A 12,337-nucleotide genomic window follows, 5' to 3' on the forward strand; every position below is an offset into this window, starting at 1 on the left:
AACTGCCAGGAACGGTGGTTGTTGTGGAAGATACCGAGCATTTCCTTATGCCCTACATTTATTTCCTTGCTTCTTTCCTTATTCCATAACTTATTCTAGGAATAACTTTTCATATCTTCTCTGCTGCTCCTGATAGTCAGCAATCTGGCATCAGAAGGTCCCCTCTATCCTAGGAATGATGTGGGAAAAGAGAACCAATTCCAGCATGGCTTGGGAGCAGGATGCCACCTCCAGCCCTCTTCCCCACCGCCAAACGGCAGCTGGCACCTGCTCCACGGGAGGGTCCTACTGCCCCTTCCCCTACAGTTTAATTCCTCTCTGCTTCACCATCTTGCCCCAGCATATGACATCACCTTAGCTAAACTGCTTCCTGCATGCTGATCTGATAGTTTAGGGCTGACAGACTGGATGAGAGCTGAGGGAATGGCTGCCCCTCCACTGACCTCCTCCATCTGGCCTCTCTCTTGGACAGAAACTGGGAAGACGGTCAGTGAAGAAACAGTTCCTGGCACCTTTGCCAGGATTGCTTGTCCCACGGCCAGAGGATGGGTGGCACAGTGCCCAGGAGCTTTAGAGGGCCCTTGTTATGATACAAAACAAGAAAACCACTCTCAGCTCTGGACTCTTCACAATTTACCTTCTCCATTCCCAGCCTGGACCTCCACAAGAGCATTTCAGCTGGTCCTTAATGTTCTGCTTGTACATAAACATCATACACACACATTCACACACGTGATTACACATGCTTACACATTTACACACATGCTTACATACCCTATTGGCTTAGGAGCTAAATGTTTTGTCCCTTGCTGATATTTCTGTGTAAGTTTTGGACACTTTCAACTCCTGTCTGGAAACTGTCCTTTGTATCTCAAGTTGAAGCCTCTTTAATTTGATACTCTTTTTTATGCTGTGAACAATGTACATGGGACAAAAACACTGACCTCAACACAAAGTTCCCATAAAGATCAATTGAGATAATACATATGAATGTATTTTCTGGGGTAGAAAGGGCTAAGCAAATTAACTGCAGTCAAGTGGTCTGGCAGAGCCCCAGTTCATTTGCCCTTTGTGCAAGCAGTGAAATGAGGGTCCAGGGAGCCTACCATGCACATACTTGTTCTGTATTAGAGCTTTTTATAAAATATTGAAAAAAGTATTTCCTTTTTTTTAATACCAGGAGCTTTGTTTGTTTGTTTGCATGTCATGTTGTTACTGTGGTGGGTAGAGGCATCAGAGGGGACAGGATGGTGGAGGGCAGCCATGGTAAGGAGAATGGCTCAGACAATGGTGCACAGTTGTGGTGCCCATGCCTAGTGACTGATTTCCAGCAAGAGACGAGGGAGCAATTAGATCCAAAAGCTGAAGAAGCTGAACTTTGATTATCTGGTTTCAAATATGTCTGCTGGGATCCTTGAGTTCAGGTGTGGTTCATTCCTACCACCCCTACCTCACCTGGGCCCCTTAGTGCACGTGTAGCTTCAGCACTCTGCAGATTCAGCAGACATGGAAAACAGGCATCTCCACTGGCTGCACAGGGGCATTGGGCTTTATGGGGTCCTGAAACAAGTTCTAGTGCATAGGGGTGGTGCTCTAGGGACTCTCAAGTGTGACAGGAAAGACTTTTAATGGGTCCTAAGTTGGGATGGTGCCCTGAAGTCATGGTCCATTCACCATGGCCTTTCGGAGGCTATTATTGACAGGACCTGACCACTTATGCCTATTGGTGGTCAAGGCCCAGACATTCAGTTAAAGATTATTATTTCATTCATAGTGGTGATCCCCAAAGGAAGATGCACTGGTTTCCCAGCCTGAAGACTCAGGCTCTTCTCCCTGATATCTCATGAGGTTTTGGCTTATTATATCCTTGATTTCACATTATGCTAAAGGAACACAAAACCCAGACTCAGAACTTATAGAATTCAACTTCAAATATTTATGGAGCACCACTAGTGTTACCAATCCTGTTCCTACTATGGAGGAAGCACAGGAGATTAGCACTTCTGATATGTAGGATGTTTGGTGTGAATTTGAAGAAGGAACCCCCTTGGACCAAAAAATAAAAAAAATAAAAATAAAAAAAGGCAAAATGATTCTCCCAATTGCAAAAAAAAAAAAAAAAAAAAAAAAAAAAGTAAACCCCCTAAACCAAAAACCTTCCTTGGGCTGACCAACTAGAAAAAGAGCTCAGGGTTTGGGTATTTCAATCCCTACCTTGCACAACATTGGTCCATGGGTAAAAATTCTACTCCTCCATAGAGAGCTTACAATCAAATTGGAGGAACAAGACAGACACAAAGGAAAATACACCTCATTGCATAAGTCTTTAAAAGGTTCTATATGTGAGGAGGAGTGGGAGTTACCCTGTAAGTCGTCCTGAAGGAGGCTGGATAATTGGAAAGATAGGATTAAGAGTATGTCTTGTATGATATTTTTCCATTTCATCAGAGAAAAAACTCCACCACTCATAGCAATTTCAGGCAATGCCAAATTAATTCAAATATTTGGCTCAAAGAGTCCAGGATTCTATCTTCTATAGATATCCTGTTTAAAAACTGTGAAATATCAAGGACGTTGAAATCCATAAACTGACATCAACAGATTAGGGTTGTATCTTGAACTCCCCCTGGGTGGTGGAACAATGCTATCACAACAATACCAATGTGATAATAATTGGAATAACTACCATTTGTGGAAAAATTGCTATCTGCTCAGCACTATGCTGTGTGCTTTGTATGTAATGCCTCATTTAATGATCATGATGCTCTTACAATGTATATATTAGTTTTCCAATTCTATAAATAAACAGGCTCAGCATAAATAATAAGAAGAACCTATATGTTGTCCTTATTATGTTCCAGGAACCTAAAAAAAGATATCTATTTATCTCTATCTATATCTCTATCTTAATTAACCCTCATGGTAACTGTATGAAGTAGTTGTACTATTTTCACCCTATTTCATCAATGAGGAAAATGTAACCTAGATTCAAACTTGCCTAAGATTCAAACAAAAGATGCTTAAGGTCCTGTTGGCTGGCAAATGAGAACCAGAATTAAAACCCAGGCTGGTGGGTCACCAAAGTCCAACTTTTCATGCCCCATTGTAAGGCAGCATTACTCCAAGACTGCGATGGAAAGAGTCCTAACAGCAGAGGCATATACACATTGCCCCCGAGGGTCTGGGAGTAGAGCCTAAGGCAGCTAGCTGTCAGTGTGAAATTTCTTTGAAGCTGTGTGTTTTATCTTAGACATTTTTCTGTGAATTTTGCATTCTATTTCATAATATATATTTTTAACATATAAAAGTAATTTTTTGATTTTTGCTGTTTTTCTTGAAACTTTGAAGTAAAAGATGCTCCCAAGAAGCTACACTATGTTCACCCCATGATTTGCTTACCTCCTGGCCAACAGCTAGGGGCCCCTGGGTTACACATATGCCACTCAGGAAGAGTGTTTGAAGTGGAAAGAATGTTGCATTTGGAACCACACAGATCAGAGCTCAGATCCTGGTTCCATTTTGTCACCAAGTGCTATGACTTGGACAAATCACTTCATTGCTCTGAGCAGGTTCTCTTCATCTGTAAATCAGAGATAATAACATATGTATGCCTGCCAGAGTGACATTACAGAGAGTCAGGTGAGGCATCTGACACTTAGTGGAGGCTTGATAAATGGCACCATTCCAATTGGCTACTTATGACTTGTATGCCTTTATCACCCCTTAATTACTGAGAGTACCACTGTGTTGAGCAAACCATCTCTGTGCCACTTCACAACCTGTTTTTGTTTTTGGTGGTGATAGAGGTGCTGCTCATTCTCCTGGGGGAGGAGCCCTGTATATATTTTGTGCTCCCCATAAGCCTACCACATCTGTGAGGCTTACATGGAAATTGGGGGCTTTCTGTCTCTCTTTCACCCAGATTTGGATCATTTGTTGGCTGAGAAAGAGTTCTTTCCTGTTGACTCATGGCTCTGCCCAGAAGAAAGGCCAGTTTGAAATGTATGGATAATATACATATGACATTCATATGATATTCAAACCTCTCATTTAAACACTTTCTAAGACCTTCTAAATCTCTAACCTAGGCTGAAACAGAGAAGAGAATCAACAGGTTGAGTGGGGTCCTGTAGAGTCAAAAAGAGCTCCTGTTACACTCTTGTGGCAACTTTGTTTACAGGAAAGTCAACTAATCTTGCTGAGACTTAGTCTTCTCATTTACAAACTAAAGCCAACCTGGTGACATATGATCATTAAAAATTCTTTATCACACCAATTATAATGGTTTTCATTAAAAAAAATAAAAGGAAAAAGGAAGGAGCGTGTTGACGAGGATGTGGAGAAATTAGAACCCTTGTACACTGTTGATGGGGTTGTAAAATGGTGCAGCCACTGTGGAAAACAGTGTGGTGGTTCCTTGAAAAGCTAAGCTTACACTTAGCAAAAGATGCCACAATTTGATGCCTATGTATCTACCCAAAAGAATTGGAGCAGGGACTCAAACCAATATGTATACACTAATGATCATAGCAGCATTGTTCACAATAGTCAAAGGGTGAGAACAACCCAATATGAACAAATAAATGGATAGACAAAATGTGATATATACATACAATGGAATTATTCAGCCTTGAAAGCATGAAATTTTGATGCATGCTACAATATAGATGAATCTTGGAAACGTTATGCTAAGTGAAATAAGCCAGTCATAAAAGGATGAATATTGTACCATCCCACTTACATGTGGTACCTAGAATAGTCAAATTCATAGAGACAGAGAGTATCATAGTAGTTACAGGGACTGGGAGTGGGGTTGGAATGGAGATTTATTGTTTAATGGACATAAAATTTCAGTTTGGATGATAAAACAGTTCTGAAGATGGCTAGTGATGATGGTTACACAACAATGTGAATGTGCTTAATGAGAATGAATTCTGCACTTAAAATGGTTCAAATGTTAAATTTTATGTTATGTACATTTTACCACAAAATTTTTTTTAGAGAATTCCTTAGAGTGAAATATTTTTTTTTATTTTTCCCTTTCCATTCTTCACCAGATCAGAAGTTATGTCCCCATTGCTTTTGTTTTTTTAAAATATAATTTATTGTCAAATTGGATTCCATACAACACCCAATTCTCATCCCAACAAGTGCCCTCCTCCCTGACCACCACCCACTTTCTCCTCTCCCCCACCTCCTATCTACCCTTAATTTGTTCTCAGTCCTTGAGAGTCAGTTAGGAAAAGCAGCTTTAAGCTTAGTCGGGCTTTGGGCTCCACAGACCATGGGGAGTGTGGGAATAGGGTTCCTGAAAGCCCATGCTAAGGCCTGATATGTAGTGTGACACCCTGGAAATTGGCTTTGGAAAACTGGCCTTTGATGTGCCCATGTGCTGGGGTAATGTCTAGTTACTTGCCCTTGGTGAGCAGTTAGGTGGGAAGCACAATTTCCAAAATCATGAGTGAAGCAAGAAGGGCATAAACAGCTCTAATGGGAGGTCAAAAGAAGTTTCTTCCAGATGTTGCTTGAATCTTTGCACGATGTAGGTGGTATAGGCAGCAGTGTGACTGAGGGAATCTGAAGGCTGAGGACTACATGAGCACCCTTCCACCAATGAGGCATTGCCAAGCACCGCCCTTGAGAAACCATCTCATTTGTAATACATAGACTTTCAAGTATTCTTGTCTCCATCTTCTGATGCATTTTCTCAGTTACCATCACCATTGAGGTGATCCAGCAAAGGTCCATAGAGGATTAAAGAGAAGAGAAAAGGAGAGTTTTGCAGACAAGGTGACAGGGATGGGGTTGGTGTGTACAGACTAATGTCATAGAAAAGTGGTGGGGAGAGTAGACCTTCCCTTTGGACTTTCCATTCAGGGAGGAAGGGAGAGGAGGCCAAAGGATATAGTAAGACTCTAAAATCTAAGGGCTGCATGGTCATCACTAGGCAGTTGAAGGAGCCTGGAAGATTGCCCTGTTCCAAGTACCCAGCAAAACCTGGAAGTAGCAAGGTCCCATAAGCCACCAAGAGACTGTAAGCCAGACTGCCTACAGAGACTGGCTATTCTTTCCTTGGGGTCCTTAGAGGGTGACCATCCTTGGCAGCCAGAGCTTCCTCTTATGGCCACATGGGAAGGTAACTATAGTCCGAGTTTGGCCTGAGATTTTCTTATTCCCCAAATAAATGACCCCATAGTCCATCTTCCCCTTGCTTGATAATCCTTCAGGAAAAACTATAAACCTGAGCCAAACATCAGCGGGGATGTGGGCTTTAAGTTGAGTGAGGTGTTACCTGAATCAAACCTGTTAGAGACCCTATGAAGGAGAAAGCAGTTAAGGACACCCCTGGGATAAAAATAATGTTAATAATGACAATACTAATACTAACAATAACAAAGCTATCTCAGAATTGCTGACAGAATTATGTACAAGTATATAGGAGGTCTTGACACATAATGGTTATTTAATGCATGTCAGTTCATTCTCCCTCTTCCCTCTGGGAGGGGACACTAGGTCAAAACATTTCTCCCTTCCTAGTCACCCAGACTGTTCCTTCTTTCCCTTCACCCTTCCCTCGTCTCCTCCCTTTGCCTAATGTCTGCTATCCTCTTCCCTTACTCCCTCAGCCCCACATGCAAAATCTGCAGAGGTAAATTTTACCTGTTGTTCCCCCATCAGACCCCACATGCTGCAGGCACAGCCACAAACTCCCGCCTGGCTCCCACCTTCAAGCAGCTCCACTCCTGTCTGTAAAGGCAAGAGAGTGGAGTTCATTATCCCATTCATCTTCATGAGTTTCTCTTTGTTATTAGAAAGATATTTCTGTGTGGCACAAGAAAAATCCTAAGGAAAAAAAAAATCCCAACCCTCAGATACATGTTCCCCCTGCTTCAGCGGCCCTCACACATTTCCATTTGGATTGATTGCCTACTATAGCCTCTGAGCTTTTGAACATCAAATTTCAAAACGGCGACATAAAAGAGTGAACATGAAATGAGCAGCTCGATTCTGCCCTCCATGCTGGGGGACATGTGTTCTTGAAGTGGAAGAGAGAGAGAGGAGAGTCTTGTCTCCCCCGCCTACATTATCTACCGAGGCTTTTGATACCAGCCCTTCTTGGGGCCCTGACAACAAGGCAAGGATTTAGAAAGCTTTTTCCACAAGCTGAGCCAGGCGCTGTGCTACTAGGTACTGTGGTATCTGAAAGTAAAGGATTTGGGGCTCAAGCAGATGCTTCACTCCAAGATGCAAGAAGGATTACACATGGGACCAAACCAACTAAAATGCAAAAACAACAAAAAACAACAACAACAACAACAACAAAAACTAGTAAAGCTTATAGGCAAGGAAATGTATGTGAAATTTAACATGGACAAATCTGAATTCAATTCCTTCCACCGAAATTTCTCCTTATTCTGTTACAATCACTATCTCTTAAAGACAGCTACTATTTATTTAGTCATTTGGTCAGAAACCTGATTTCTCCTTCTACCTCACCCCTAAGCCTAAAGTCACCATGTCCTGTTGATTCTATCTTCTAAAAAGCTTTAAAACTTAATTCCTCTGCCTAATTCCCTGGCCCCAGCTCTGTCCAGGCTTTCACCACTTTTACCTAGACAACCAGAAACTCTCCTAACTCTTCTCTTTGCCTCCACCTCACTCCCCACTCCGTTTCCTTTTTAAAAATGTTCATTCCCTTTAAGTTACTAACCAAACTCTTTAAAATGGCATTCAAGGACCTTTAGGGTCTGGTCTTGCCCACCTCTTGTGTGTCATCTCTTGCCACGTGCTTTGTGCCTCAACCTTTCTCTTCCATGGGAGACTCCCTAAATAGTCTATGTTCTTTCATGCCTGTCAGCACAAACTGTCTCCCCTGCTTGGAACTACTATTTCTCTATACTCCCTTACTTAGTTCTCTTCTACATAGACTTTGAGATGCAGCTCATGCATCACTGAAGAAGTATCCCCAACATCTTTTCCCCTTCCTTCCTTCCCATAATTGGTGTTCCCACCTGTCCCTAGCACTCACGTTATATCAGTGGCATATTGGTTTAGCAAGCTTTCATGGAGGAAGGACTGTGTCCTGTTCATCTTCATCTAGGAGCTGACTCAGTGCCTAATGCAGAGTGGAGGCTTCATAAAGACTGAGGAATTAATGACAGGAAGCAATCTGAGCAAAACCATGAGAATGGGAATTAAACATGGAATCTAAGAATACCAGGATGAGAAAAGATCTTGAACTTTTTCAAGTCGAACACTCATTCTGATGAAGTATGTGAACACTAGAGAAAGAAAATGGACTTCCTAGGTCTACATAAAATTAATTTTAACAGGTGGCTTCCGATAATATAAACCTGAAAGCAAGCAGAATCAAAATGGGTCATGGAATTGGAAATAAAGACTCACACTTTGAATTTGTTAAGTCAGTCAGGATTAGGAAGGACACAAGAGAAACTATCACCGAAAATGGGGAGAAAATGGAAAACCAGCTCCAGTCCTGGTTGAGGAGCCAAGAATGTAAAAGCTGGAAGAGTCTATAGAAACAGGTAAGTCCTACCTGAACCCAGGGAGAAAGAGGCAGCAGAGGATATAGTGAATGACATTGGGAAGTGGTTAGACTCAGTGTAAGAGAAGGTAGATCCCATGACAATTTTTGAGATAAGTTTTCCTCTAGGAGTCTTTCTTAATGGTGCAGTATTTGTTACTTACATGTGAGCTCAATTCTATTTTCAAACGGTTGTCCTTCATGGCTTACATTAGATTGGACCTAACAGCAACATAGAGTCAGAATGAACTTAGTATATGAGTTTGGGAGCCTGGGCTAGTGGAGTCTGAGGAACTGTGGTAGGGAGCTAGGAGAGGAAGTCTGGATAGTTCTGAAGGACATGAGATGTTGATTTGAATAATGGAGATTTGTTGCTACAGAGAATAGGGTGTCATTGTAGGCTTTCAAATTTGGAGAATGGCTTGTTTCCACTCTGATCCTTTTCCTATAGGATCGTGCCTTGGAACTTTATTATACTTATTGTTCCTTCTGCTTGGAATGCTTTTTCTCCTAGATATTCTCTCACTTGCCCTCTTATGTTTCCACATCCCTGCTCAAAAGTCATGTTATGAGGAAAGCCTGGCTTATAGCTGGGTTCAAATCTGCCACACTCTCCATTACCTACCTACCTGCACCATGATGTATTTCTCTGTTACACTTGCTGCCCTCTCATCTACTATAAGTCTTTTCCTTGTTTATTTGTTCATTGTCTATCACTGCCCACTAGAACATAGCTCCATGGTGGGGGCCGGGGGGCGTATTTTTGTCTGTTTTGTTCACTCCTGTATTTCCAGCTCCTACACTTGACACATCCTACGTGTTCAAGAAACATGTCTTGAATACACATAGGGCCACACACTTGGGAATTTTCAGAATGGAAAGACAGCTTGCAGCATCCTCTTGACTTGCTCTGTGATGGGATTGCAGCAGGAGGACCCAAGGTACAATTATGGGATTGCCACTTTGTGCAAGTAGACAACATCCACTCTCCCTTGATTTCAGCATTTCCATGCTACATCTACCCTAACACTTAGGGCCTGCTCCTTCTTATCTAATGTCCTATAGTGGTCGTGACTAAGCAGAAATTGTTTCTAGAGGGTTCTTCATCACAAATTATATGTCCTCAAACCCTCATACTCTCTTAAACTAATGGGTAAGTTACCAATGAGAGGAGAGAGGAGTCTCTTCCTTCCTTGATTTTTTTTTTGTAAATGGTCTTCTGATAGTAAGTTATCCTCTTCCTTTCCTGATTTTCAGGGATTCTTGCCAGGTAAGGGGTTTGTAAGCAACTGAAAAGCAGAGACTCCCCTTTACTCTTTGTATTTCTGCTATGTGTCATCACACTGTTCACCCAAGTGGGCACTTAATAAAGTACTCACATGAAGAAGAGAGCAATGGACCTGACCTGGGAGAAAGCAGTGTATGAAACAGGACTGCTCTCTCAATGATAGTGTCTGTGTGACACTTGCTTTCTCATCCAAGCCCTAGAAAAATGAATCAAACACTCTCCCTTTCTAGAAAATCTTTGTATAGCTTTGGGTGATGTGTACCTGCCTGCCAATGTTCCAGACAGAGATTTGGATAAAGATTCCCTGGCTCTGGTCCTTTCTTTATTTTTCCAGAACACTATATTTTGTTTCCCTTTTAGCTGCTGTTATCCTCCTTGAAAAGTCTGATAATTCCCAAGAATGCCAACTGTGAAACACAGCCTGCTGTGGTTTTCTTCACCCAAAGCCTTTTTCCAAACACACCCATGAGTCCCGAAGCTGCCTTTTTTCTCCCTGCCTCACCTGTTTGTGAGGCCCTCTGCTCTTTTCCTGACTAGCTTTGGTTATTCACTGCAGGTCACTGCCTGAATTGCTCTCATCAATTTACCATTTGTTTATTGAGTACCTCCAATGTGCTCAGCACTGGGGATATAAAGATGAATTAGCTTTGGCTTCTGTCCCTGTGGCTCTGACATCTCGTGGGCCAGTAGACCTGAGGTCAGATATTTGTCAATAAGTGTTCAGAGTGCTCTGTACAGACAGGGAGAGGCATGTTTGGAACATGTGAGCACTAGAATGTCATTGGCTCACTCTGCCTTGGGTCTGGAAGGTGTCACAAAGAAGGTGACTTTTGAGCAAGGTCTCCAGTAATCCAAGTTTACTATATTTGACTACAGAGCATGTTTTGACCCTGAGAAATTTTAAACATATTTCACAATCTCTGGATTTTTAACGGGCACCCCACAAGACAGTTCTGTCTCTTTCTGTCAATTTCAGAGACTGAACATGTCTTTTACTTCATTTTCCTCTGATGCTTCACTCTTCTCTGGATACTTTCAGCCTGGCATTCAAGAACCTATTTGTTTTCTCCTGGGTACTTCACTCACTAGTTGGGTGTGTGACCATGTCCTGTGCACTTAAGTGTCTTTGATTATACTCTCTCTGAGGAGATAAGCTACAAAGTAGACATGAAGTGTTTCACCATTTTCAGACGGGCCAAATAAACTTCCAAGGGTTCAATCATTCTCCCAGTCTTGTGGTTCACTTAAAGAATTTAGGACTCTAGCCCTTGTTCCTTGTGTGTGGATGGCCTGCTCTCTCTGATGGACTTGAAGAGTAGAGATGATCCCTTCCTTTTACTTATCCCATAAAGTAGCCCGTGGTGGTTAGGGAGGCAATCTCCTCCTGAGTGATAATTTTTAATAATGTAAGAGGTAGTGACTGGTATGAGTAGCAGCTAGGTTAGACTTCTGCATTTACAGTTTGCTGTGGGAAGCATTTTTGAAGAAGAATGGACTCCCCAGGGTGTTCATCTGTGCCTTTGAGAACCTTACCCAAAAGGATAGGAGTCAATATGCCATAGCCTACTATCACAGCCAGTGGGGAAGCAGTAGTCCTGGAAGGGGAGAATAGATCCCATGAGACTTAGTAGCATAAAACCAAGGTCACTTTGGGAACTGAAGTAGATGGAACCCAACTAGAGTTCAAATAATTCAGTGTGAAATTCTAGCACATGAAAAGCTTCTTAGAGCTTCCTGAGAAGTCTGTAAGTCCCATCTGCATCTTGCCTTGGGCAGGTAGTGTAGCCAAAGACAGTACCTGTGCTCTTTCAGTGTATCCAGATATTCTAGGAGACAGGCAAAGGTTCAGATTCTTGATATCAAGGGTTCTAAATACTGGCTCCCTGCCCCACTGGCAGACTTCCCCCTGGTCAGCTATCATGGGCTGGTGAGCTGCAACCACAGCTACATTAGCTACACACAGATCAGAATCTCAGTGTATGCACAAAAGTGATTTAGTTTATCCTTCTACTTGATGCTAAGTGAGGGATCGTGGGAGTGAGATAGTGGTCTGTTTGTGGAAGGAGAAAGAAAGTTCTGTAATTCTGAGAGGATTTGTGGACCTTGAGGTATGAGGTTTGGCCCTTTGTAGTCTCAGGGTATTGGGAGATATTTGATCCTGGCAAAGACCAGCTCAGAGCTGTGCCTTGCTGTGGAAGAACTATAGAAAAGAAGGTAAGAGCAGAACTTTTAATGGCAAAGGAAATTTTATGTCTGGTAGAAAAATCACAGGTCTGAGACTCCGAAGATGTGAAAACCAGCCCAGGTCTGACCTCCAGGGGCTCCAAGACCTTGAACATGCTCCTCAGGGCCTCTGAGCCCTGGTTTTCTCATTCAGCAGGGACAGAGAATACTATTCCTTCCAAATCACAGGTAGTCACATGGATAAAATGGGCTGACCCAGACACGTCAGCTTCCCCTAGGGAAATATGAAAACTGATTTCTCAGTAACTGGGCAGAAGGGC

Source organism: Leopardus geoffroyi, chromosome B1 (genome assembly GCF_018350155.1).
Source record: "Leopardus geoffroyi isolate Oge1 chromosome B1, O.geoffroyi_Oge1_pat1.0, whole genome shotgun sequence".
NCBI classification, from domain to species: domain Eukaryota; kingdom Metazoa; phylum Chordata; class Mammalia; order Carnivora; family Felidae; genus Leopardus; species Leopardus geoffroyi.